The 24,387-nt window shown below is 50.9% G+C and overlaps 1 protein-coding gene across 3 annotated transcripts in view; it reads left to right on the forward strand.

Annotated features, from left to right (window-relative positions):
- The first annotated feature begins 5,553 nt into the window (after positions 1 to 5,553).
- DNAJC5 (DnaJ heat shock protein family (Hsp40) member C5) overlaps positions 5,554 to 24,387 on the forward strand; it is a 37,564-nt gene continuing 18,730 nt past the window's right edge. The window contains exon 1 of one of the 3 annotated variants that reach the window (XM_064382611.1): positions 5,554 to 5,576. The gene's annotated coding sequence lies outside the window, so the exon portion shown is untranslated. Of the gene's footprint in view, positions 5,577 to 12,626; positions 12,803 to 24,387 lie in introns of those variants that run through there. The other 2 variants (XR_001105393.3, XM_012440513.3) reach the window with 2 other exon arrangements.

Genomic DNA, 24,387 nt, shown 5'->3' on the forward strand with positions numbered 1-24,387 from the left:
GGCAGGGGACAGGCCAAGAGACAAAGGGCAGGTCCTCAATGCTGGGACGACAAGTGGAGCCGGTTGTGAGGGGAGAGTGGCATATGGCCAACCTGTAGGGCCAGACCCAGCACCTTGGGCACTGAGCCCCGGGAGGGTGAGGAGGAGCTCACCAGGCTCCAGGTTGGGCCAGCTGCCCCTGCAGGTACTGAGCTGCTGCCAGGCACACCTGTAGTCCCAGCCATCCTGGAGGCTGAGGCAGATCACCTGAGTCCAGGAGTTCAAGACCAGCCTGGGCAACTTACCAGGATTCCATCTCCAGTAAAAAGAATAGGCCAGGTGTGCTGGCTAATGTCTGTAAGGTCGGGACTTTGGGAGGTCAAGACGGGAGGATCACTTGATCCTGGAAGTTTGAGACCAGCCTGGGCAACATAGCCAGACCCCCAACTCTACGAAAAAGTAAAATAATTAGCCAAGAGTGGTGGTGCACACCTGTGGTCCCAGCTACTCAGGAGGCTGAAGTGGGAGAGCCCATTGAGTCCAGGAGGTTGAGAGTGCAGTGAGCCATGATCACGCCACTGCACTCCAGTCTGGGTGACAGATTGAGACCCTGTCTCAAAACAATAGTTGTAGTCTAGAGCCTGTGCCCTGGAAAAGCCACATGCTGCCCCACTCGTCCCAGGTGAAAAGCTAGGCTGCATCAGACCCAAGTGGCGGGAGCCCACTGGGTGAAAGTGAGTGGAAGTGGGTGGGCAGGAGATGGCTGTCAGGGTCGCGTCACTCCATGCTCAGTGGCCCTTCAAAGGCATGATCTTGTTGTAGGGAAGAACAGTAGGTCGCTGCAGCCCCTCCGGTGCTGAATCAACAGGGCAGGTTTGGACTGTTTGGCTCAGGTCAGAAGACCAGCCAAGATGGCACAGATGAAGCCGGGCCCTCTCTCAGGGCGGCTCTGACAGTGGCGACAGCGGCAGCGGCAGCCCCATCAGTTGCTGCAGGAAGGGTGAGGTCTCCACCTGCCGCTGTGCGGAAAGCTTGCTTCTGCGGGTTAGGCCAGTGCACGTGACTCAAGGACGTCCCACGGTGGTGCAAGGGCTGCTTGTTCTTCTTTTTGAGATGAAGTCTCACTGTTGCCAGGCTGGAGTGTAATGGCCATGATCTCGGCTCACTGCAGCTTCCGCTTCCCAGGTTCAAGCGATTCTCCTGCCTCAGTCTCGGGAGTAGCTGGGATTAAAGGCATGTGCCACCACGCCCAGCTAATTTTTTTTTTTTTTTTTTTTTTCTAAGTAGAGATGGAGTTTCACCATGTTGGCCAGGATGGTCTCGATCTCTTGGCCTCGTGACCTGCCCGCCTTGGCCTCCCAAAGTGCTGGGATTACAGGCGTGAGCCACCGCACCCAGCCAAGGGCTGCTTTGTTGTTAGGTGTTTTAAGGTAACTTACAGGATTCTAAAGTCAAAACTGGATACAAAGCATGCTCAGAAACAGGCTCCGCTCCCCACCCACCCTCTGTCGTGACTTACTGCTCATCCTCCCAGTGTGTTTTCATGAAAAAGGAAGCAAATATGAAGACGTGTTCTCACTCCCTTCCTCGGTCAAGCAGTGGCGGACAGTGTTCTGCAATCGCTCTTCCTCCCTGACAACACTCCGGAGTGCTCACTGAATCATCTGTACAGACCCTTGAGGTGGGGCTGGGCGCCATGGCTCACGCCTGCAATCCCAGCACTTTGGGAGGCTGAGGCAGGTGGATCACCTGAGGTCAGAAGTTTGAGACCAGCCTGGCCAACACAGTGAAACCCCATTTCTACTAAAAATACAAAAAGCCAGGTGTGGTGATGCATTCCTATAATCCCAGTTACTCGGGAGGCTGAGGCAGGAGAATCGCTTGAACCCAGGAGGCGGAGATTTCAGTGAGCCGAGATCACGCCACTGCACTCCAGCCTGGCGACAGAGCGAGGCCCCTGAGGGGAAACCTCCACTCTGGGCCCTGGTCTGGCACGTTGCATGTACCCATTCCTAGTCTTCAGAGTTCCCATTGGAAAACTCTAGTGGGAGCACCACACTTCCCTTGGAGGTCAGAGGTAGCCAGGCTCACCTGAGATGTAATCAGCAGCGCAAGTTAGGTGACGTCTAACTGTATGGCACAGGAGCCCCAGTACGACAGGGAGCTGGCACCAGTAAAGGGTGAATGAAATGCGCTGTTGCTGCTGCAGTCAGTATTCACCTGAGCTCGTTTCAGAAATGAGTTCCATGTGGTCTTCATTTATCGAACAGGTACTGTAACTGGCTGCGGGAAAGAGTCTGCTAGGTTTTGTGGGGTCCAAGGGTGAACGCAATGTGGACCCAGTGCTCAAGGACTTCGTAACCCATACGTTGGGGAAGACGTATTCCTTTGTGTAACTGGCTCACGTGTGACGAGGTGAAACGCTTGCAGAGCTTCGGGGACGGACGGAGCAAGTGGAGTGAGTGGACCGGAGGAGCAGGCAGCAATGCCTGAAGGCTGTCTTCCCCTCTTCTCAGAGTGAGGGTGATGGTATCTGCCTCATCCGATTGAAGGGCTGAAAGCTTGTAAAGCACTTAACACAGGGCCTGATGTATCACAGGTAGACATGAGACTCTTCCAGACCGTAGCCACTGTCAGCCTTTCACAGGAACCTTCCTGCCTTCTTTTCTCCAAACAGGCTGGCCTGTTCATGGATAGACACGGGTGCGATAATGTGCTTTTTACATATCATGCAGCCTGCTCCTTTTGCTTTCAGGAGCTCTTTGCTCTTATGTAGCCTTTGTATACATTATCTTTCTTTTTTTCTTACTTCTTTTATTTTTAATCTAATTTAATTAAATTTTTTAATTTTAACATTTTTAGAAATGGGGTTTCACCATGTTGGCCAGGCTGGTCTTGAACTTCTGACCTCAGGTGATCCACCCACCTTGGCCTCCCAAAGTGCTGGGATTACAGGCGTGAGCCACCGCACCTGGCCTATTTTATTTTATTTTTTGTTCTCATTGTTTTGAGATGGAGTCTCGCTCTGTAGCCCAGGCTGGAGCGCAGTGAGGTGATCTTGGCTCACTGCAACCTCCGCCTCCCTGGTCCCGGTTCAAGCAATTCTCCTACCTCAGCCTCCCAAGTAGGTGGGATTAAAGGCAGGAGCCACCATGCACAGCTAATTTTTGTATTTTTTAGTAGAGATGGGGTTTCACTATGTTGGCCAGTCTGGTCTTGAACTCCTGACCTCGTGATCTGCCCGCCTCGGCCTCCCAAAGTGCTGGGATTACAGATGTGAGCCACCGTACCTGGCCCTATTTTATTTTATTTTTTTAGAGGTTTCACCATGTGGGCCAGGCTGGTCTTGAACTCCTGACCTCAAGTGATCCGCCTGCCTCAGCCTCCCAAAGTGCTAGGATTACAGGCGTGAGCCACTGCTCCCGGCTTTTCTTCTTTTTAAATAGAGATGCGGTCTTGTTCTGTCACCTAGGCAGGAATGCAGTGGGACAATACTAGCTCATTGCAGCCTTGACCTCCCACCCGATCCAGCCTCCTGAGTAGCTGAGACTACAGGGGCATGCCTGCCACCAAGGCCTGACTAATTAAAAAAATTTCTTTGGCCGGGCATGGTGGCTCATGCCTGTAATCCCAGCACTTTGGGAGGCAGAGGTGGGTGGATCACCTGAGGTCAGGAGTTCAAGACCAGCCTGGCCAACATGGTGAAACCCCATCTCTACTAAAAATACAAAAATTAGCTGGGCGTGGTGGCACACGCCTATAATCCCAGCTACTTGGGAGGCTGAGGCAGGAGAATCGCTTGAACCTGGGAGCTGGACGTTGCAGTGAGCTGAGATTGCACCATTGCACTCCAGCCTGGGCAACAGAGCAAGACTCAGTCTCAAAAAAGAAAAAAAAAATTTTTTTTTTGGTAGAGATGGGGGTTTCACTATGTTGCCCAGGCAGGTCTCAAACTCCTGGGCTCCAGTGACCGTCCTGCGTTGGCCTACCAAAGTGCTGAGATTCCAGGCGTCAGCCATGTTGCCCCACTATACATTTCAGTAACTCTAACAATCCCTTTGAGTGCAGGTTTCCATTCTCACTGTTATGAACAGTGCCATTGTGAACATTTCGGTGCGTATGCTTCTTTCCATATTCGGGAGTATTTGGAAGAATGTCCCTAAAGTGAAGCTACCAGGTCTCAGAGGGACTTGCCTAAGGCCTGGGTCATTCACTCCTGCAGCTCAGCACAAGCTGGATACAGCTTCAGTCTCAGATCGGTACCAGGTCCATTTTGTTCTCTCATTCCTCGTTCTGGCCTGATGTCTTTCATTCTCTTGAATCAATAGTTGCAGATACGAACCTCGCCTTTCTGCTTCTCGGGTTCCATAGGCCTTTTCTTGCACAGTTTAAGGACTGCTAGGAGGCTCTCAAGCTCTCTGACACTTCCAGGCTTGGAGACTAGAAGGAGCTTGGCAATTCAAGGTGAGCTTCACAATTCACATTATGACAGTGAGTTACTCGGACCGCGGAAGAAGGAGGCCAGAGCGTGTCGGGAAAGAATCTGGGTTTCACTCAGTGTGTCACGGGAAGCCTTGGATGCCATCGGGTTTGTTTTAAAAAGATGACTGCAGTGAATGGACGCAGGCAAACGGGCAAGGGTGGACGCCAGGAGGCAGGAGCGCCGCGGCAGGATTTTGGGAGCTTCTAGGATGGAACGTGGCACACGCCGCGTGTGCAGGGCAGGGCGTCAGTGAGAGGCAGAGCTTGCAGTTTCAGGGACAGGGAAGGGTGAGCCGCGGGTCCCCACGCCCGCAGCGGGCCGACGGGGTGGGCAAGGGCAGGGGGAGGTGGAGCGGACGCTCGTCGTCCTGCGCCTCCACGCCGTTTTTTGGCGACGGCATTGCAGTGAGTGGACGGGAAGGAAGGAAGTCGCCTCTCGGCGCTCCAGGGATGAGCAAATGTCAGTCCCAAGACGGAGGCTCGGGGTGGGAGCGGGGCCGACGGTCCGCACCGCCTCCCACCAGCTCTCGGTTCAGTTCTTTGATGAGAACGATTACGTTTTCTCGATCTTGAAGCGCTAAGTAAACTCCACTGCAAGACCAGCAAGCCCTGGACCTCTCTTTCTACCCGGTTCCCTGCGGCACGTGCCAGCCCACCCGGGGCCCGGGACGCACCTGCGGCCACCAGAAGACTGGGAGGGCTGGCTCCGCCCCCGGGCCTTGGTCCCGCCCCACAGTCGGCACCGCGAACCCCGCCCACTCGTGGGCGGAGCCTCCGTCTGTCGCCTCTGCCCCGGGCTGTCACTCGGGGCTCCGCCCCCCGTGGGCGGAGCCTCCGCTCGACGCCCTGAGCGCACGCGCAGCCGGTCCCGCCCGCAGCTCCGACCCGCTGGAGCCCACGTCCCTCCGGGAGCGCGCGCGCCGGTGCGGGTGCGTGCGTGAGCGTGCGCGTCTCCGCTGTCGCTGCCGCTGCCGGTGCTGCACCCGCGCCCTCCGCCGCCGCCGTCGCCGCCGCCCGGGGTCTCCAGACTGAGGAGTGCGTCGGCCGCTGCCCAGCAGCGCCGCGGAGCGGGGAGCGGAGCCGGCGGGAGGGCGGGCGGGCGGGCGGACGGGCAGGTGAGCTCGCTGCGGGCCGGGCGGGCGGGTCGGCCCACGTCAGGCCGGGGCGGACGCGGGCGCGGGCGGGGGCGGGGGCGGGGGTGGGGGCGGCGCGCCGGAGCCGGAAATGGCGGCGACCCCCGGGCCGGTCCCGCGCGGGCGCTCGGGGCCGGAGCTGCTGCGACGCCGCGGCCTGAGCCGGGCCGGGGCGGGGGCGCGGGAAGGTCGGCGTCGGGGCCTGCGGGAGCCGGGCCGGGCCGGGGGTCCGAGCGCCGCGCCTCGCGGTGGGGGCCGGGGCCGCGCTCTCCGCGGATCTCCCCGGCCCGGGACGCCTCCTCCGTGTTTCCGGTCCCACGCCCGCCCCCGGCCCCTTGGGGTCTCCCCCTCCCGCGGGACCACCCGAGAAGCTGAAGCGCCGCTGGTTTAGGGAGACAGATAATTTAGTTTCTGGGTCGCTGTGTTTATAGCTCGGGGAACTGAAAATTGTTCCTTAACGCACCGTAAATTCATCTTTCAGACGTTGTAAATTCCAAAAAGCGTTTGGTTTGCAAGAAAAAAACCTGTTTTATCCGCTTTATAAAAACGTTTTTAGCCATGCTCTATATTGAACTCTTAGGGAGAGAGTATTAGGAACTCATCCGTTCAGGTTCTAACTTGTTGGTGTTAAGTGTCTGGATTAAAGGCTCTTTTTCGTGTGCCGAAGCCATGATTTCTCAAATTCATGCAGTTGTGTCATACAGGAAAAGGAAGCAAAAATTTCAGCTTTATTTTTGTTTTCTGGCTTAGGCCTGGTTGGGAAGATTTGGTGGTGGTTGGCTACTTCTGCCCTTATTTGTCGGTTTAGAAAAACCTGTTCTAATGACAAAGTTATATTGCTCCATCTATTGTCATGGTTACCTGAAGGCAAAACTTTACCCAGAGCTTTTGAGGTTTAATGTTCGTTTATTTGCTTCTCTTTTAAAACAATGTCATGCTGAGTTTCAAGAATGAGTAATCTGTCAAACGGGAGATTAAATTAGAAGCCTGGGTCTGAGGGCTCCAGGGAAGTTTCATGGTTCTCTTTTCGCTTGTGTCGGTGCAGTGGGACTCAGAGTGGCTCCAGCTGGCTTCTGGCCCAGCAGAGAGCTGGAGGGGCCTGCTCCGGTTGGCTGGTTGTGTGGCCTCTGATGGACATCCCTGGCGATGGTGATACTGAGACTGCAGCATCCGAGTCCGCGCCCTCTGACTGTGGCCCCTGACTCACTCTACCTGCCGTATCGGCCTCCTTGCTAGTTCTGAACAGACTCACACGCTCTGTCCTTGGAATGCCTGGTGACTGCCTGCTTACAGTGCCGCCTAACTTCCTGTCTCCTTCCTCACCTAATTTTCCTACAGCACTGAATCCTAGTAATGTCCTGTTTAATGCATTTATCATACTTAATATTTTACTATGAGGTGAGGTCCATGAAGAGACTTTTGTGAAAAGAGCAGCTGCTGGCACATGGTCTGGGCCCAGTAAATATTTGTTCAGTGAATGAACGTGAGGAGCTTAGCAGCAGCTGTGCATGGTGCTGGCCTTGTCACGTGGAAGTTGTTATGGGTGAGGACTGAGCAGGTAGAGGTAAGGGTTCCTGGAATGTAGGCCCTCAGGACAGAGAGCCACCAGCTCTCACCTGCCCACTGGGGAAAGACAGCCAGCTAAGAGGTGGCTTGGAAGGGCGCATGGGACCCTTGTAAATCTTTTTTTTTTGGCAACTTTGAATCTATAATTATTTCAAAGTTAAAACGTTTTTTTTTTTTTTTCTTTTTTTTCTTATTATTCTATGAAGAAGTTAAAACGTTTCTAAAAAGTCAGTTCTGTTTGGGCGCAGTGGCTCCCGCCTGTAATCCCAGCCCTTTGGGAGGCCAATTTGGGCTGATCACTTGAGGTCGGGAGTTTGAGACCAGCCTGGCCCACATGGTGAAACCCTGTCTCTACTAAAAATGCAAAATTAGCTGGGTGTGGTGGTGCACAGCTGTAATCCCAGTTACTCGGGAGGCTGAAGCAGGAGAATCAAACCCGGGAGGCGGAAGTTGTAGTGAGCCGAGATCTCACTACTGCACTCCAGCCTGGGCGATAGAGCAAGACTCAGTCTCAAAAAAATGAAATAATTTAAAAAAAGATCTGCCACTGGTAATAATGCTTTTAGAAATTTTGTCTTTAAATACCAGGAAAAACCCTACACACTAGTCCTTATACTCTGTTGTGACATTTGGTAATTAAGTAGCGTGAGGTGGAATGATCTGCCTGGCTCTTACTTCAGGAGAACTCCCTGAGAGTGACTGTTGCTGATCCACTTAGAATGAGGCCCATCAGCTGTGACAGAGCAGCAGCGCCTGCTAAGTGACTCGCAGACTCCAGAGTTCTTCCCACAGCCTCCACCTCTTGCCCATGTTAATACAGAGTAAGTGGGCTTTAGGGCTTTCCTGCATCCCTGAAGATGCTTGTATTTACGTGGTTCCGAGATTGAACAGGTGTTGTATGTTTCTCAGTCATGTTGTTCCTCAGTTCCCCTCGCTTGTGGAGGGTGGATGCTGCTGAGCCCGGTTGTACAGCTGCCCCCGTGGCCAGCACCTCTGCTCAGGGTCTCCCTGTTACTCGTCAGACCTGGAACTTGAAGTCAAGTCTTCTCTAGACCAGGTTTTTTCTAAGTATTTGTTGACCACCTCCCTGGCACCACCAGGAAGAGCCCTGTACAAGGTGCTGGTTGTGTTATCTTTAGAGCCCAGATGCGAGATGCCCACATGTATACCTAGGGTATAACAGTTCAATAGCTGTTTGTTGAATCAGTGATTAAATTGCAGTGGGGCGGGGAGTGACGGTAAGGTAGAATTTTGTCTAAATCAGGCAGTGAGGTGACTGATACCCAGTTAGGAGCACTGTGTCAGCAAATGAAAGCAGGTTTTCTCCAGTGAGGTAGATCCCTGGGTCATCAGGGGCCAGGTTAGAAGAAGCTATCTAGGGAAATGAAACGTGATGACTTGTCCTGCACGAGAGGTGGAGAAGAGGCCCTGACACTCCGGTATATCCAAGTGGGAGTTAAAACTGTAGTGCTGGCCGGGTGCAGTGGCTCACGCCTGTAACCCCAGCACTTTGGAAGGCCAAGGCGGGTGGATCACGAGGTCAAGAGATCGAGACCATCCTGGCCAACATGGTGAAACTCTGTCTCTACTAAAAAAAAAATGCAAAAAAAATTAGCTGGGTGTGGTGGCACGCACCTGTAGTCCCAGCTACTCGAGAGGCTGAGGCAGGAGAATCGCTTGAACCTGGGAGGCGGAGATTGCAATGAGCCGAGATTGCGCCACTGCACTCCAGCCTGGCGCCTGGTGACAGAGCTAGACTCTGTCTCAAAGAAAAAAAAACTGTAGTGCTTCTAAAACGAGGCTCATTGTGATGTTTTAATGAGAACATTCTCATGCTGCAAAGTCCTGAGATGTGTCCAGGGAGCATGGCATAGGCCTTCCCACTATGGCAGCAGACTGCGCTGGACCTTCCTTCCTAAAGGAGGACAAGACCAGGGCTCACATGACTGGGACTGCTCTGTCGCTGAGCCGCTGCATTCTGCAAAATGAGGGTAGTGGTGCCTCCCCTGCCTGCCTGCTGGGAGAGAAAAGGAGACGATAAATGGAAAGGTGTCTCATCACCTGCAAGACGCTGAAAACAGAGTCTTGTTTTATGAAAATGCTTCTCCTCATCTCGGAGCTGGGACTGCCTTGCCAGGACCCCTCAGGTAATGACATCCCTGAAGAGGATTACCAGCTAGTCTGTTACCAGTCACAGGCAATTCGACCCAGAAGATTTAAGGATTAGATTACCCAGCAACCTTTAGTGTAGATTTTGTCTCTCGTCACCCTTTGCATTAACTTCGGGTGCATTGTGTGTGAATGAGGAAGTGTGTTCTGCTTTACTGGTACATGGCAGACATTTAAGGTCATTAGAAATAAAAATTGTTTTAACAAAAAGAAAAATAAAAAAATTGTTTTAACAATTTTTAACCTCTATGAGTTTTGTAAACATTGATATTTCACATTGAAGTTGCAGAAATTAGGACAGCATTGCATTTTCTCTCATTTTTTTTTTCTTTTTTGAAATGGAGTCTCATGCTCTCACCCAGGCTGGAGTGCAGTGGCACGATCTCGGCTCATCACAACCTCCGCCTCCTGGGTTCAAGCGATTCTCCTGCCTCAGCATCCCTAGTAGCTGGGATTACAGGCGCCTGCCATAGCACCCAGCTAATTTTTGTATTTTCAGTAGAGACAGGGTTTTGCCATGTTGGCCAGGCTGGCCTTGAACTCCTGACCTCAGGTGATCGACCCACCTCGGCCTCCCAAAGTGCTGGGATTATAGGTGTGAGCCACCGTGCCCGGCTCCAGGTTGGTCTTGAGCTCCTGGACTCAAGTGGTCTTCCTGCCTCAGCCTACCAGAATGTTAGAATGACTAGTGTGAGCCACTGTGTCTGGCCAGCATCTCGTTTGCTAAAGAAAGAAGTACTCAGACCAGGTTTGGGACATGTCTCTCAAAATTCTGGGCTGGTGCTGTGGCTCATGCCTGTAATCTCAGCACTTCGAGAGGGCAAGGCAGGCGGATTGCTTGAGTCCAGGAGTCAAGACCAGCCTGGCCAACCTGACAAAACCCCATCTCTACTAAAAATACAAAAATTAGCTGACTGTCGTGGCAGGCGCCTGTAATTCCAGCTTCTTGGGAGGCTGAGGTGGTAGGATCACCTGAGCCTGGGAGGTTGAGGCTGCAGCAAGCCACAATTGTGATACTGCACTCCAGCATGGGCGACAGAGCAAGACACTGTCTCAAAAAAAAAAAAAAAAGGAAGTTTTGTCTTGATCAATAATCTCCTCCTCAGGACAGACCTGCATATGCCAGAATTTAACTTTGTTCCAAAATCGTTCTACATTTTACATGAATGATTTTGAAAAACTTATTTCTGTGCCAGAGAACTTTGTCATTTATTCTTGACGTATTAAACATGACTGATATTTATAAACTTTGTGATGTGTCATGAGTGCTTAGTGAGTATCGTTGAATGTGGATAAGAATGAACCTGATTTTTCATGAGTATATAATTTCATTGTCCTTTTTAGTATTCTACTTTGAACGTGTATCACCAGCAGAAATGATCATTTACGAGATAGAGTGTCTGGAGTCATGCAGTGTCTGCATTGCTATGTTCAAGGCATTTTTCGTTTGTTTGAGACGGAGTCTTGCTCTGTCATCCAGGCTGGAGTGCAGTGGTGCGATCGTGGGTCACTGCAGCCTCTGTCTCCCAGGTTCAAGTGATTCTTCTGCCTCAGCCTCTTGAGTAACTGGAATTACAGGTGCGCACCACCACCTGTAATTCCTGGCGAATTTTTGTATTTTTAGTAGAGACAGGGTTTTGCCATGTTGGTCAGGCTGGTCTTGAACTCCTGATGTCAGGTGATGTGACCACCTCGGCCCCCCAAATTGCTGGGATTACAGGCCTGAGCCACTGTGCTTGACCTGTGTTCTGAGGCATTCTGTGCCCATTGGTTATGAAATTATGATTCTCGCAGCTTGGAAGATGGAATGGATTCGCCAGCCCCATCGGCTGTGCCCTGCTCTCCTTGCCGTCTCTAGAGTGTGACTGACATCCAGGAGAGTTCTCCCTGCCCTGTGCCTGTACTTTTTCACCAGGTAGAGTGGAAATGTGTTCTAGTGAAACTGCGGAACCAAAATATCCTATCTTACTCTAACCCTTGAAGAAGCAGGAGCTGAATGCAGGTGCTAGAGGTCCAGTCTGCGTGCTCCGCATCAGTCTCAGAATGGAGGCCAGCCCAGGTCGGAGGCCTCAACCTCTGCCTGGACTGCAGGTGCCTGGCAAGAGGAGTGGCCGCGTCAGCAGAGGAAGTGTGCAGCACTGCCTGGCTTTTCTTTTTCTCCTTCTATTATTGGTAGGGAGGAGTAGCAGAGCAAATACTTGATTTTTTTGGTAGGCAGTCCCATTGGCTTTTTCTTTATTAAATAGGCTCGTCTTTTATTATAAGAGGGTTTCCCTAAGACAAGTAATGAAAGAAATCCTGGCTCCAGGAGTACAGACTGTAATTTTTGTCATCTGTTGCCAAGTTTGTATCCCTCATGCAGTGTCTGTCTTCCCTTTGCTCACAGGGCATTTTAATACAGTATTTTGGTGTTAATTTAGCTACTGTAATAGGGCTTGCTGTTAAAATCTGAGATTTTAAATTTTTATCAGTTGCAATGAATTTTATTAGTCTTCTCTTGATGTGTTCTTTAAAATAGGAAATTTCTTATGAGCCTGGTGTGGTGGCGTGCATTGGTGGTCTCAGCTGCTTGGGAGGCAAGGGCTGGAGGGTTGTTTGAGCCCATGCTGGGTAACATAGCAAGGCCTTGTCTCTTAAAAAATAATTAATTCCTTGTTATAAATAGATTTTTTTTTTTGAGACAGAGTTTCACTCTTGTTGCCCAGGATGGAGTGCAATGGCGTGATCTCAACTCACTGCAACTTCTGCCTCCCAGGTTCAGACAATTCTCCTGCCTCAGCCTCCTGAGTCACTGGGATGACAGGCTCCTGCCACCATGCCTGGCTAATTTTTTTTGTATTTTTAGTAGAGATGGGGTTTCATCATGTTGGCCAGGCTGGTCTTGAACTCCTGACTTCAGGAGATCCACCTGCCTCAGCCTTCCAAAGTGCTGGGATTACAGGTGTGAGCCACCGCATCCGGCTCATTTTTGTTTTTTTGAGACGGAGTTTTGCTCTTGTTATCCAGGCTGGAGTACAGTGGCGCAATCTCAGCTCACCTTCCAGGTTCAAGCGATTCTCCTGCCTCAGCCTCCCAAGTAGCTGGGATTACAGGCATGTGCCACCACACCTGGCTAGTTCGTATTTTTAGTAGAGACAGGGTTTCTCCATGTTGGTCAGTCAGGTCTCAAACTCCCGACCTCAGATGATCTGCCCTCCTTGGCCTCCCAAAGTGCTGGGATTACAGGCATGAGCCACTGAGCCCAGCATAAATGGACTTTTAAAAATGTACAAAACCAGCCAATGTCTGTATTTTAAATTAATTGACAAAGAATCTGTATTCACATAAAGGCTTTACCTGGGCTGTATCCATCCTTTTTTCTTCTTTACAACAGGGTCTCACTTTGTCTCTTGCCCAGGTCAGAGTGGAGTGGCGCGGTCTCAGCTCACTGCATTCTCCCAGGCCCAAGCAGTCCTCCTGTCTCAGCCTCCCAAGTAAGTGGAACTTTAGGTGTGTGTCACCACAGTTGACTAATGTTTTAATTTTTGTAGAGATGGGGCCTCCTCATATGTTGCCCAGGTTGGCCTTGAACTCCTGGACTTGATCCTCCTGCCTCGGCCTCCCATGGTGGTGTGTGCCTACAGTCTCAGTAGCTTAGACTCATCCTAACCCTCAGCTGAGACTGTAGGCATGCACCACCTCACTGACTTGTCTCAAACTTTTAATAAGTCTCTTCACATAGAAATTTTTTAAAATTTTGTTTATTTTTTTCATATTTTCCACAGTATGATAGTAAGAAATTTTTAAAAAATTAAAATAAAATGGGCTGGGCATGGTGGCTCACGCCCGTAATCTCAGCACTTTGGGAGGCCGAGGTGGGCAGATTGTGAGGTTGGGAGATTGAGACCGCCCTGGCCAACATTGTGAAACCCCGTATCTACTAAAGATACAAAAATTAGCTGGGCATGGCGGCATGTGCCTGTAGTCCCAGCTACTCATGAGGCTGAGGCAGGAGAATCGCTTGAACCTGGGAGGCGGAGGTTGCGGTGAGCCGAGATCGTGCCACTGCACTCCAGCCTGGGTGACAGAGCGAGACTCCATCTCAAAATGAATAAATAAATAAAAATTTTTGGCTAGGCATAGTGGCTCATGCCTGTAATCCCAGCACTTTGGGAGGCCAAGACAAGCAGATCACATGAGGCAAGGAGTTTGAGACCAGCCTGGCCAGCATGGCGAAACCCTGCCTCTACTAAAAATGCTAAAATTTGGGCAGGTGCGGTGGCTCACGCGTGTAATCCCAACACTTTGGGAGGCTGAGGCTGGTAGATCTCTTGAGTTCGGGAATTTTAGACCAGAGTGGGCAACAGGAGGAAACCCCATCTCTACAGAAAATACGAAAATTAGCTGGGCATGGTGGTGCATGCCAGCGGTCCCAGCTACTTGAGAAGCTGAGGTGGGAGGATCCCTTGAGCCTGGGAGGCGGAGGTTGCAGTGGGGGTGAAAAAGAGAATACCCCACGTCCAAATAGCAGACACTCTGAAGTGAGACAAACTGGGGTTTGTTGAACAGGCATTCTGGGACAAGGTTACCTAATACCCATTCGCCATAATCCCCAGGACAGCCTTGCAGAGTGGGTTTTTTATTTTCTCTTTTCTTTTTCCGGATCACAGGAAAAGATTTAACCTTACAGGGTGGGTCTTAAACAGTTTTTTAAATTCTCACATATAAAGGTATAATATTAACGAATAAGCACAAATAATGCCATCATACATGTAAAAATGACAACACAGTATTTACAAAATTACCTTTTTTCCCCCCAAATTACCACTTACCGTATGGTTTCTGTTGGGGCTGTTTCTCTTGCATCATCCTGCGGGTTGGGTCATCCTAACTGATTGTCACCAACAGACGGATGCACAGCATCCTTCTCTCTGGTGTGAGCACTGCTTAATTCATGTTATGAAAATGCTTTAAGACGAGGGCACGGTAACTCATGTAGAATCTGAAGTGGCCTTGAATAGGCAACTGGTCCAGCTGCCTCTTAGTATGTCTTATTTCCGGGTGGGTGGATTGAGATGCATAGAGGTGTTCATGGCATAGGCATCCTTGTGAACCTGCTTAGTTTAGGATAAATAGTCAGAATTTTACTAATGCTGTTCCTGGTGTGGGCTAGTGGTCTTTACCCTGGACTCCAGAACAGCTGTCCAACTGACTGACAGCTACCTCCCCCTAAAGCCTTAAACCGACTTCTATGTTTTTAAAAGGCAAAGGACAATAAGTCAACTTAATAAACTGTGTGGGGATTTTTTTTTTTTTTTTTTTTTTGGTATGTGTGTGATGAGGTCTCGCTCTGTCACCTAGGCTGGAGTGCAGTGGCACAATCTCAGCTCACTGCAATCTCCACTTCCTGGGTTCAAGTGATTCTCCTTCCTCAGCCTCTCGAGTAGCTGGAACTCCAGGCATGCACCACTACACTCAGCTAATTTTTGTATTTTTAGTAGAGATGGGGTTTCACTGTGTTGGCCATGCTGATCTTGAACTCATGATCTCAAGTGATCCACCCGACTTGGCCTCTCAAAGTATTGGGATTACAGGCGTGAGCCACCGTGCCCAGCTGGATTTTTTTGTTTTTAGAGACAGGGTCTCACTCTCCTGCCCAGGCTAGGGTACAGTGCTGCAGTTACCACTCACTGCAGCCTTGAACGCAAGTGACCCTCCCATCTCACCTTCCTGAGTAGTTGGGGTTTCGGGTGCGTGCCACCATGCCTGGCTAATTTTTTTCATGTTTTTTGAGACATGGTCTTACTTTGAACTCTTGGCTTCAAGTGATTCTCCTGCTTCAGCCTCCTGTGGCGGATTTTTCTTTCTTTCTTTCCTTTTTTTTTTGATTGAGTCTGGCTGTTGTTGACCACGCTGGAGTGTAATGGTGCAATCTCAACTCGTTGCAATCTTCGCCTCCTGGGTTCAAGCAATTCTCCTTCCACAGCCTCCCTAGTAATCTCAGTGGGAGGCTGAGGTGTGTGCCACCGAGCCCAGCTAATTTTTGTATTTTTAATAGAGGTGGGGTTTTACCATGTTGGCCAGGCTGGTCTTGAACCCCTGACCTCAGGTGATCTGCCTTGGCCTCCCAAAGTGCTGGGATTACAGACATGAACCACTGTGCCTGGCCCAGGATTTTTTTAAATTAAGGAAAGTATTTTTGGCCAGGCGCGGTGGCTCACACCTATAATCCCAGCACTTTGGGAGGCTGAGGCAGTCAGATCATGAGGTCAAGAGATCAAGACCATCCTGGCCAACATGATGAAACCCCGTCTTTACTAAAAATACAAAAATTAGCTGGGTGTGGTGGCATGCACCTGTAATCCCTGCTACTCGGGAGGCTGAGGCAGGACAATTGCTTGAACCCAGAAGGTGGAGGTTGCAGTGAGCCAAGGTTGCTCCACTGCACTCCGGCTTAGGTGATAGAGAGACTCTGTCTTAATAAATAAATTAATAAAAACAGGACAAGGCTCTGAGTGCAATGGGTCACACCTGTAATCCCAGCACATTGGGAACTGAGGTGGATCACTTGAGCCCAGGAGTTTGCCCAGCCTGGGCAACTTAGGGAGACCCTGCCTCTACAAAAAAATAAAAAATTATCCAGGTGTGGTGGTTGCACACCTGTAATCCCAACTCCTTAGGTAGCTGAGGTGGGAGGATCGCATGAGTCCAGGAGGTCAAGGCTGTAGTGAGCTGTGATTGAGCCACTGCACTCCAGCCTGGGTGATACAGTGAGACTCTGTCTCTACAACAAAATAAATGACAGTGGTCAACATAGTACCTTATTCAGAAGAGTCTTGATGTACAAGAAAATAAGTTATTTGTGATCAGGACAGAGAAGAATTACTGCCTTTTGTGAAGTGGATACTGAGAATCAGTCACAATGTGGGAAGCTGACTTAGATTTGAGTTCCAGCCCTGTCGATCCCTAGCACGGGGACCGCAGGTGGGTTGCTCAGCCTTCCTGAGTCATAGTCTTCTTAGCCGAAAAGTGCAGATCATCATCATAATATCTCACGTTTACTGTGTGCCTGGCATAGGTCTGACCGCTGTACACAAGCTAGCTCCCAGACATACCTTGCTTGACTGTTTAATCCCCATTTGACAGAGAGGAGATTGAGATAGGGAGATGTTGGGTTACTTGCCTGGTCACTGAGTCCCTGTAAATGGCAGTCCAGACAGGTGACCCTAGAGCTCCCTCCCACCCGCTTGACCAGGCCTGTCTCAGGCCTCTTAGGAAGGGCTCTGTTCAGCAGATGGAGGCACATGGTGAGTGTTTGCTAAGCTGCAGCTGCTGCGCAGATGAAACATGTTATCGCAAGTTTTGTCAGATCATACTGTCTCAATTTTGAGGTGCATTGCCTGTGTTTTAACACTTAACTTCCTCTGAAATTTAGCACGTTTTACAGTTGGCTTGTCATGGTTAATTTTTACACCTTATATTTGGTTGCATACTAGACTCATTGGAATCATTTGCCATTCGTCATAGTTACAGGGGTACTCTGAAACCCTGTGTGTGCTTCACCAGGGACAGCCCGCACACGGGAGGTACTGGCCAGCCATCCCCCCACCCCGCTGAATTTCTCTAAGAGCAGCCCTAGGCCGGGGGTGAGTGTAGGAAAATTGGGGCTGTTTCCATCAGTTACGTTGCAGAATGGGTTCCCACTGGAAGTGGTGGAAATACCCAGATGCCATCTGTAGCATTTTTTTTTTTAAGAGATGGGGTCTCGCTATGTTGCCCAGGCTGGAGTGTGGAGTGCAGTGGCTATTCACAGGCGCGATCCCACTACTGATCAGCATGGGAGTTTTGACCTGCTCCGTTTCCGACCTGGGCCGTTTCACCCCTCCTTAGGCAACCTGGTGGTCCCCTGCTCCCGGGAGGTCACCATATTGATGCCGAACTTAGTGCGGACACCCGATCGGCATAGCGCACTACAGCCCAGAACTCCTGGGCTCAAGCGATCCTCCCACCTCAGCCTCCCAGCGAGTAGCTGGGACTACAGGCAAGCGCCACCGCGCCTGGCCGTCTGTAACATTTTATGCACTGTGGCTTATCCACTGTCTATGTCTTAAGCTTCAGCTCTGCAGTCTGCTCAGCGGAAGCCTCCGGTCCGCTGCATGGTGGGGAAGCCACAGCCAGGGTGGGTGTGCCATTTGATTAGTCACAGAATGAACAGGGCAGAGGTCACTAAGAAAATATGATATTGCCAGTAGGTTTGTGGTCATAATTTTTTTTTTTTTTTTGAGACAGAGTCTCACTCTTGTCACTTAGGCTGGAGTGCAGTGGCGGGATCTCGGCTCACTGCAACCTCTGCCTCCCGGGTTCAGGCAGTTCTCCTGCCTCAGCCTCCCGAGTAGCTGGGACTACAGGTGCGCATCACCATGCCCAGCTAATTTTTGTATTTTTAGTAGAGACGGGGTTTCACCCACCTGCCTCGGCCTCCCAAAGTGCTGGGATTATAGGCGTGAGCCACTGCGCCCGGCCTAATTTTTGTATTTTTAATAGAGACGGAGTTTCACCATGTTGGTCAGGCTGGTCTCGAACTCCTGACCTCGTGATCCACCTGCCTCAGCCTCCCAAAGTGCTGGGATTACAGGCGTGAGCCACCTCACCTGGCCGGTCACAAATATTTTTATGAATTTATGTGTTCTTTGAAGTTGAGTATTTGAATGTTGTGATTATTATGTCCAGATAAAAATTTCTAGCCCGGCACAGTGCAGACATGTATGTGCCTGTGGTCCCAGCTACTTGAAGTGGGAGGATAGCTTGAGCCCAGGATTTCGAGGCTGTAGGGAGCTGTAATCCTACCATTGCACTCCAGCCTGGGTGACAGAGTGAGACCCCATCTCAAAAAGAGGCCAGGTGCAGTGGTTCATGCCTGTAATCCCAGCACTTTTGGAGGCTGAGGCAGGCAGATCACTTGAGGTCTGGAATTTGAGATCAGCCTGGCCAACATGGTAAAACCTCATCTCTACTAAAAATAGAAAAATTAGCAGGGAGTGGTGACGCATGCTTGTGGTCCCAGCTACTCTGGAGGCTGAGACAGGAGAATCGCTCGCGCCCAGGAGGTAGAGGCTATAGTGAGCAGAGATTGCGCCACTACACTCCAGCCTAGGTGACAGAGGGAAACCTCATCAAAAAAAAGACGGGGGGCCAGGTATGGTGGCTCATGCCTGTAATCCCAGCACTTTGGGAGGCCAAGGCAGCCGGACCATGAGGTCCGGAGATCAAGACCATCCTGGCTAACACGGTGAAACCCCGTCTCTACTAAAAATACAAAAAGAATTAATGGGGTGTGGTGGTGGGCACCTGTAATTCTAGCTACTCGAGAGGCTGAGGCAGGAGAATCACTTGAACTTGGGAGGTGAAGGTTGCAGTGAGCTGAGATTGTGCCACTGCACTCCAGCCTGGATGACAGAGCAAGACTCTGTCTCAAACAAAAAAAAAGAGAGAAAAAAGAAAAAAAAATCTTCCTTGAGAGTAGATTTCTACTGAATCAATTGCTAGTTTTATGGCCTTCCATCCCAGATGCGAAGTATCTCCAGATTCATCTGGCCGGTGATCCTCAGGAGAGCCTGTGGGGGCAGCAGAGGCCTGCCGGGGCCAGCGTGCCCCAGACTTTAGAATCCTGTGGATTTAGGTATTGTGAGGGCAGAACGCCAGCACCCCAGATGCCCTCATGCTCGCTAGCTTTATGAAGAGTTCTTTGTCTTTCCCATTTGGGAGTGTGTGAAGATTTTCTGGAATATTTTTGGTCATAGTAACGATTCTGCTGTGGCACCATTATTCTCCAGCATGGTACATAGATGAATAGCTTTAACGGCAGCGCTGTGATGATGGAAGTGTCACTTGTCTTCAGACTTATTCTGTTCCAGGGGTGCTTGCTTGTTCTGTGCCCCCTTTATATGGAGACGTTCAAACCTTGATTGGATAGTGGCTGCCCAGGTGTCGTGTCCTGTGGCCTCAATGGTGTCCCCTGGACCTTTTCTCTGCTGTTTGCACCATCAAAAGCGATGTGTGCTTAGGACTGGGAGGGCGAGGCCCCAGGGTGCTTGGGCACCTGGTGCCTGGGAGGGCAAGAGTTGGAGTGTCGTATTGATAATTGGGTTTTGAGAATGTTTGATTCTTTTTTTTTTTTTTTTTGAGACAGAGTCTCACTCTGTTGCCCAGGCTGTAGTGCAGTGGTGTGATCTCAGCTCACTGCAACCTCTACCTCCTGGGTTCAAGCGATATTCATGCCTCAGCCTCCCGAGTAGCTGGAATTATAGCCATGCACCACCACGCCCAGCTAATTTTTGTATTTTTAGTAGAGATGGGGTTTCACCATGTTGGCTAGGATGGTCTTGATCTCCTGACTTCATGATCTGACCACCTCAGCCTCCCAAAGTGCTGGGATTATAGGCATGAGCGACCACGTCTGGCCTTTTTTTGGAAATGGAGTATTGCTCTATCGCCCAGGCTAAAGTGCAGTGGCACGATTTTGGCTCACTGAAACCTCTGCCTCCCAGGTTCAAGCGATTCTCCTGTGTCAGCCTCGAAAGTAGCTGGGACTATAGGTGTGTGCCAACACACCTGGCTAATTTTTTGTATTTTTAGTAGAGATGGTGTTTCACCATGTCGGCCAGGATGGTCTTGTCCTCCTGAACTGGTGATCCACTTACCTTGGCCTCCCAAAGTACTGGGATTATAGGTGTGAGCCACTGCGCCTGGCTGGCAGTCAGTTTTTACATGGTTCATCACAGATTTTAAATTAAGTTTCCTCAGCAGGTTTAGAAAAATGCCAATTTTATTTCATTTTCATATTTTTAGCAAAGTTTTTCTTCAGTGGAATGAACCAAGGGCATCTAAAGCAAAGAAGTAGTTCCCTGCCCCGTCTCCATCTCCCCGTCTGCACCGTCTCTCCCTGCCCCGTCTCGATCTCTCCATCTGCACCATCTCTCCCTGCCCCGTCTACATCTCCCCGTCTACACCATCTCTCCCTGCCCCGTCTCCATCTCCCCGTCTCCATCTCCCCATCTGCACCGTCTCTCCCTGCCCCATCTCCATCTCCCCATCTACACCATCTCTCCCTGCCCCGTCTCCATCTCCCCGTCTGCACCGTCTCTCCCTGCCCCGTCTCCATCTCCCCGTTTGCACCGTCTCTCCCTGCCCCGTCTCCATCTCCCTGTCTCCACCATCTCTCCCTGCCCCATCTCCATCTCCCCGTCTACACCATCTCTCCCTGCCCCGTCTCCATCTCCCCGTCTGCCCCGTCTCCATCTCCCCGTCTGCACTGTCTCTCCCTGCCCCGTCTACATCTCCCCGTCTCCATCTCCCCGTCTACACCATCTCTCCCTGCTCCGTCTCCATCTCCCCGTCTGCACCATCTCTCCCTGCCCCGTCTCCATCTCCCTGTCTCCACCGTCTCTCCCTGCCCCATCTCCATCTCCCCGTCTACACCATCTCTCCCTGCCCCGTCTCCATCTCCCCGTCTGCCCCGTCTCCATCTCCCGGTCTGCACCGTCTCTCCCTGACCCATCTCCATCTCCCCGTCTACACCATCTCTCCCTGCCCCGTCTCCATCTCCCCGTCTGCCCCGTCTCCATCTCCCCGTCTGCACCGTCTCTCCCTGCCCCGTCTCCATCTCCCAGTTTCCACCGTCTCTCCCTGCCCCGTCTCCATCTCCCTGTCTGCACCGTCTGTCGTGCCCTGTCTCCCAATCTGTACCATCTCTCCCAGAGGTGTTTGCTGGGGCTCCTTTGCAGCTGCCCCTGCTGTGTCATGCCCAGGTGCTGACACACATACCCACTCCTGTGTCTTCACCTTCCCGTGTGATTGTCGCTCTTTGTAGTTCCTCCGTGTTTCCTTCGTATCCTTAGGTGACTTGACAACACACAGCAACACACAGCACCTGTTGTCTCCTCGGTGTTGTTTCTTCCTCCCCTTTTCTTCCCCCTCTCCTTAGACATAGTCTGTTCTTTCTAGAGTTGTTCCCCTTACCCCAAGACTCCTGACAGCCTTCTTTTTTTTTTTTTTTTTTTTGGTGAGATGGAGTCTCTCTCTGTCGCCCAGGCAGGAGTGCAGTGTTGAGATGTCGGCTCACTACAACATCCGTCTCCTAGGTTCAAGCAATTCTCCTGCCTCAGTTTCCTGACCAGCTGGGACTACAAGTGTACGCCACCATGCCCGGCTAATTTTTGTATTTTTATTTATTTTTGAGACAGAGTCTCTCTCTTGCCCATCCCGGCTGGAGTGCATTGCGATCTCAGCTCACTGCAACTTCCTTCTCCTGGGTTCAAGCCATTCTCCTGCCTCAGCCTCCTGACCTCAGGTGATCTGCCTGCCTTGGCCTCCCAAAGTGCTGGGATCGCAGGTGTCAGCCGCCGTGCTGGCCCTAACAGTCTTCTTCTTAGTATCTGTATTTTCAGACTGTCCATTGCAAGATGTGTTATCTCTGTGGCCTGGAATGTCTTTCTCAGCAATCTTCATCCCCCCACCCTGACTGGGCAGTGTCTCTTGAGGCCACCTGTCTAGCCACTGTCTTGGGATGACCATGGGAAGCTGGGGAGAAGAGTCAGGCAGTAATCAGAAGCCTGACACTCACCATTGACACCTGCTTCTGCTCTCTTGCCGAAAGCATCACTGAGACTTCAGTCCTTACACCTTGGAACTTAGGGAAGCGTGTAGGTGCTGTAACTCACAGGGGTTACCTTGTAATTGCTGTTAAAACCCTTCTGGGCTTCATAATTGAATGCTTGTTTTTAAAATACCATTTTAATTACTATTATCTATGATGTGGTTAGAAGTGCCAAATAATTTTTACCTTTTCTTTCTTGAGACAGAGTCTCACTCTGTTGCCCAGTCTGGAGTGCAGTGGTGCAATCTTGGCTCACTGCAGCTTCCACCTCCCAGGTTCAAGCAATTCTCCTGCCTCAGCCTCCCGAGTAGCTGGGATTACAGGCACGCGCCACCCTGCCCAGCTAATTTTTTTGTATTTTTTTAGTAGAGATGGGGTTTCACCATGTTGACCAGGATGGTCTTGATCTCTTGACCTCGTAATCCACCCACCTCGGCCTCCCAAAGTGCTGGGATTACAGGCGTGAGCCACCGCGCCCGGCCCTGGCTAATTTTTATATGTGTAGTAGAGATGGGTTTCACCATGTTGCCCAGGCTGGTCTCGAACTCCTGACCTTAGTGATCCACCAGCTCGGCCTCCCAAGGTGCTGGGATTACAGGTATGAGCCACTGCACCCAGCCAGAATTGTAGCTTTTGTAAAAATTTTGGAAATAGCCTCAGATAATTTCAGAGGTTTTCCAATAAAGGATGCTGAAAATGGAGAGCCCCTGATAGATCTCCCGCGTGGAGGTTTGCAGTCAGCCAGAGGCACCTGTGGGTCCCAGGGAAAGATGGGCTGCTCTGTGGGTGCTCCTGGCACCTGGGGTGCTGGACAGGACTCAGACAGATGGGAGCTGGTCTGTACCTCTTGCCACTCCCAGACCAACAAGTGTTAGAGATAGTGTAGGACCTCAGGGTCAGGAAGGGTTTCTTGAACAAAAACCGGGGAAAGCAGATGGATCGGTTCAGCAAGCTGCGAACGTTCAGCAGCCTCAAAGGCGACTTGGAGGAGAGCTGCTGTGCAGCGAGCTGCCTATGCTGAGCAGTGTTGTGCACTTGAATGGTTCAGATGCTATGTTTATATTAGATGTTTTTACTGCAATCGGAAAAAGCTTGTGTTCATCAAAAGACACCATAATAAGTAAAGAAAGAACTGTGAACTGGGAGGTACTTTTAACACTTTTAACCAGGGGCGCGTCGGTGTCCTGGATACGTCCATGGGGCACCGCAGAGAGAATGTATGGAGATGCTCACCCTCGTCGGTCCGTATGAGGATGAGGACTCGGGCCAGGCGGGCGCCAGGGGATCTGGCCGTACCAGTCATGGTTGAGGCTGCAGGAGTGGCAGCGAGCCCTGGTGCAGTCCCTGGAGGGTAGTCGGCACCTTGCCAGGCCGAGCCTGCTCGTTCTTGCTCACCCAGAAGTTAAGTATACACTAGAAGGATTCTTCCTAAACTGTTTGTGCTGAAAGACCAGATTTCAGTTTTTAAAATTTCCAGTGTCACAGACTGATGATTTTTTTTTTTTTTTTTTTTGAGACGGAGTTTCGCTCTTGTTACCCAGGCTGGAGTGCAATGGCACGATCTCGGCTCACCGCAACCTCCGCCTCCTGGGTTCAGGCAATTCTCCTGCCTCAGCCTCCTGGGTAGCTGGGATTACAGGCACGCGCCACCATGCCCAGCTAATTTTTTGTATTAGTAGAGACGGGGTTTCACCATGTTGACCAGGATGGTCGCAATCTCTTGACCTCGTGATCCACCCGCCTTGGCCTCCCAAAGTGCTGGGATTACAGGCCTGATGATATTTTTGTAAACTACAACAAAAGTGACTGACTAGAAAAGGAAATGGCAGAATTAAAGTACAAACCCATGTTATCATTATTATTAATCTTTTGAGGCAGAGTCTCGCTTTGTCACCCACGCTGGAGGGCAGTGTGCGATCTCAGCACATTGCAGCCTCGACCTCCTGGGCTCAAGTGATGCTTCTGCCTCAGCCTCCCAAATCCCAAGTAGCTGGGACCATAGGCACTCGCTGCCTGGCCTGGCTGATTTTTTTTTTTTTTTTTGAGACAGAGTCTTGCTCTGTCGCCCAGGCTGGAGTGCAGTGGCGCGATCTTGGCTCACTGCACTCTCTGTCTCCCAGCTTCAAATGACTTTCCTGCCTCAGCCTTCCAAGTAACTGGGATTACAGGCAGGTACCACTATGCCTGGCTAATTACGCCTGGCTGATTTTCGTATTTTTAGTAGAGACAGGGTTTAGCCATGTTGGCCGGGCGACTGGTCTTGAACTCCTGGCTTCAAGTGATCTGCCTTCTTGGGCCTCCCAGAGTGCTAGGATTACAGGCATGAGCCATCATGCCTGGCTCTATTATTATCTTTTTAATTTAATTAACTTTTTTTTTTTTTGAGATGGAGTCTTGCTTTGTTGCCCAGGCTGGAGTACAGTG

This window comes from Aotus nancymaae, unplaced genomic scaffold (genome assembly GCF_030222135.1).
Source record: "Aotus nancymaae isolate 86718 unplaced genomic scaffold, 86718_ANA_hifiasm-v0.15.2.pri h1tg000029l, whole genome shotgun sequence".
Classification (NCBI taxonomy): domain Eukaryota; kingdom Metazoa; phylum Chordata; class Mammalia; order Primates; family Aotidae; genus Aotus; species Aotus nancymaae.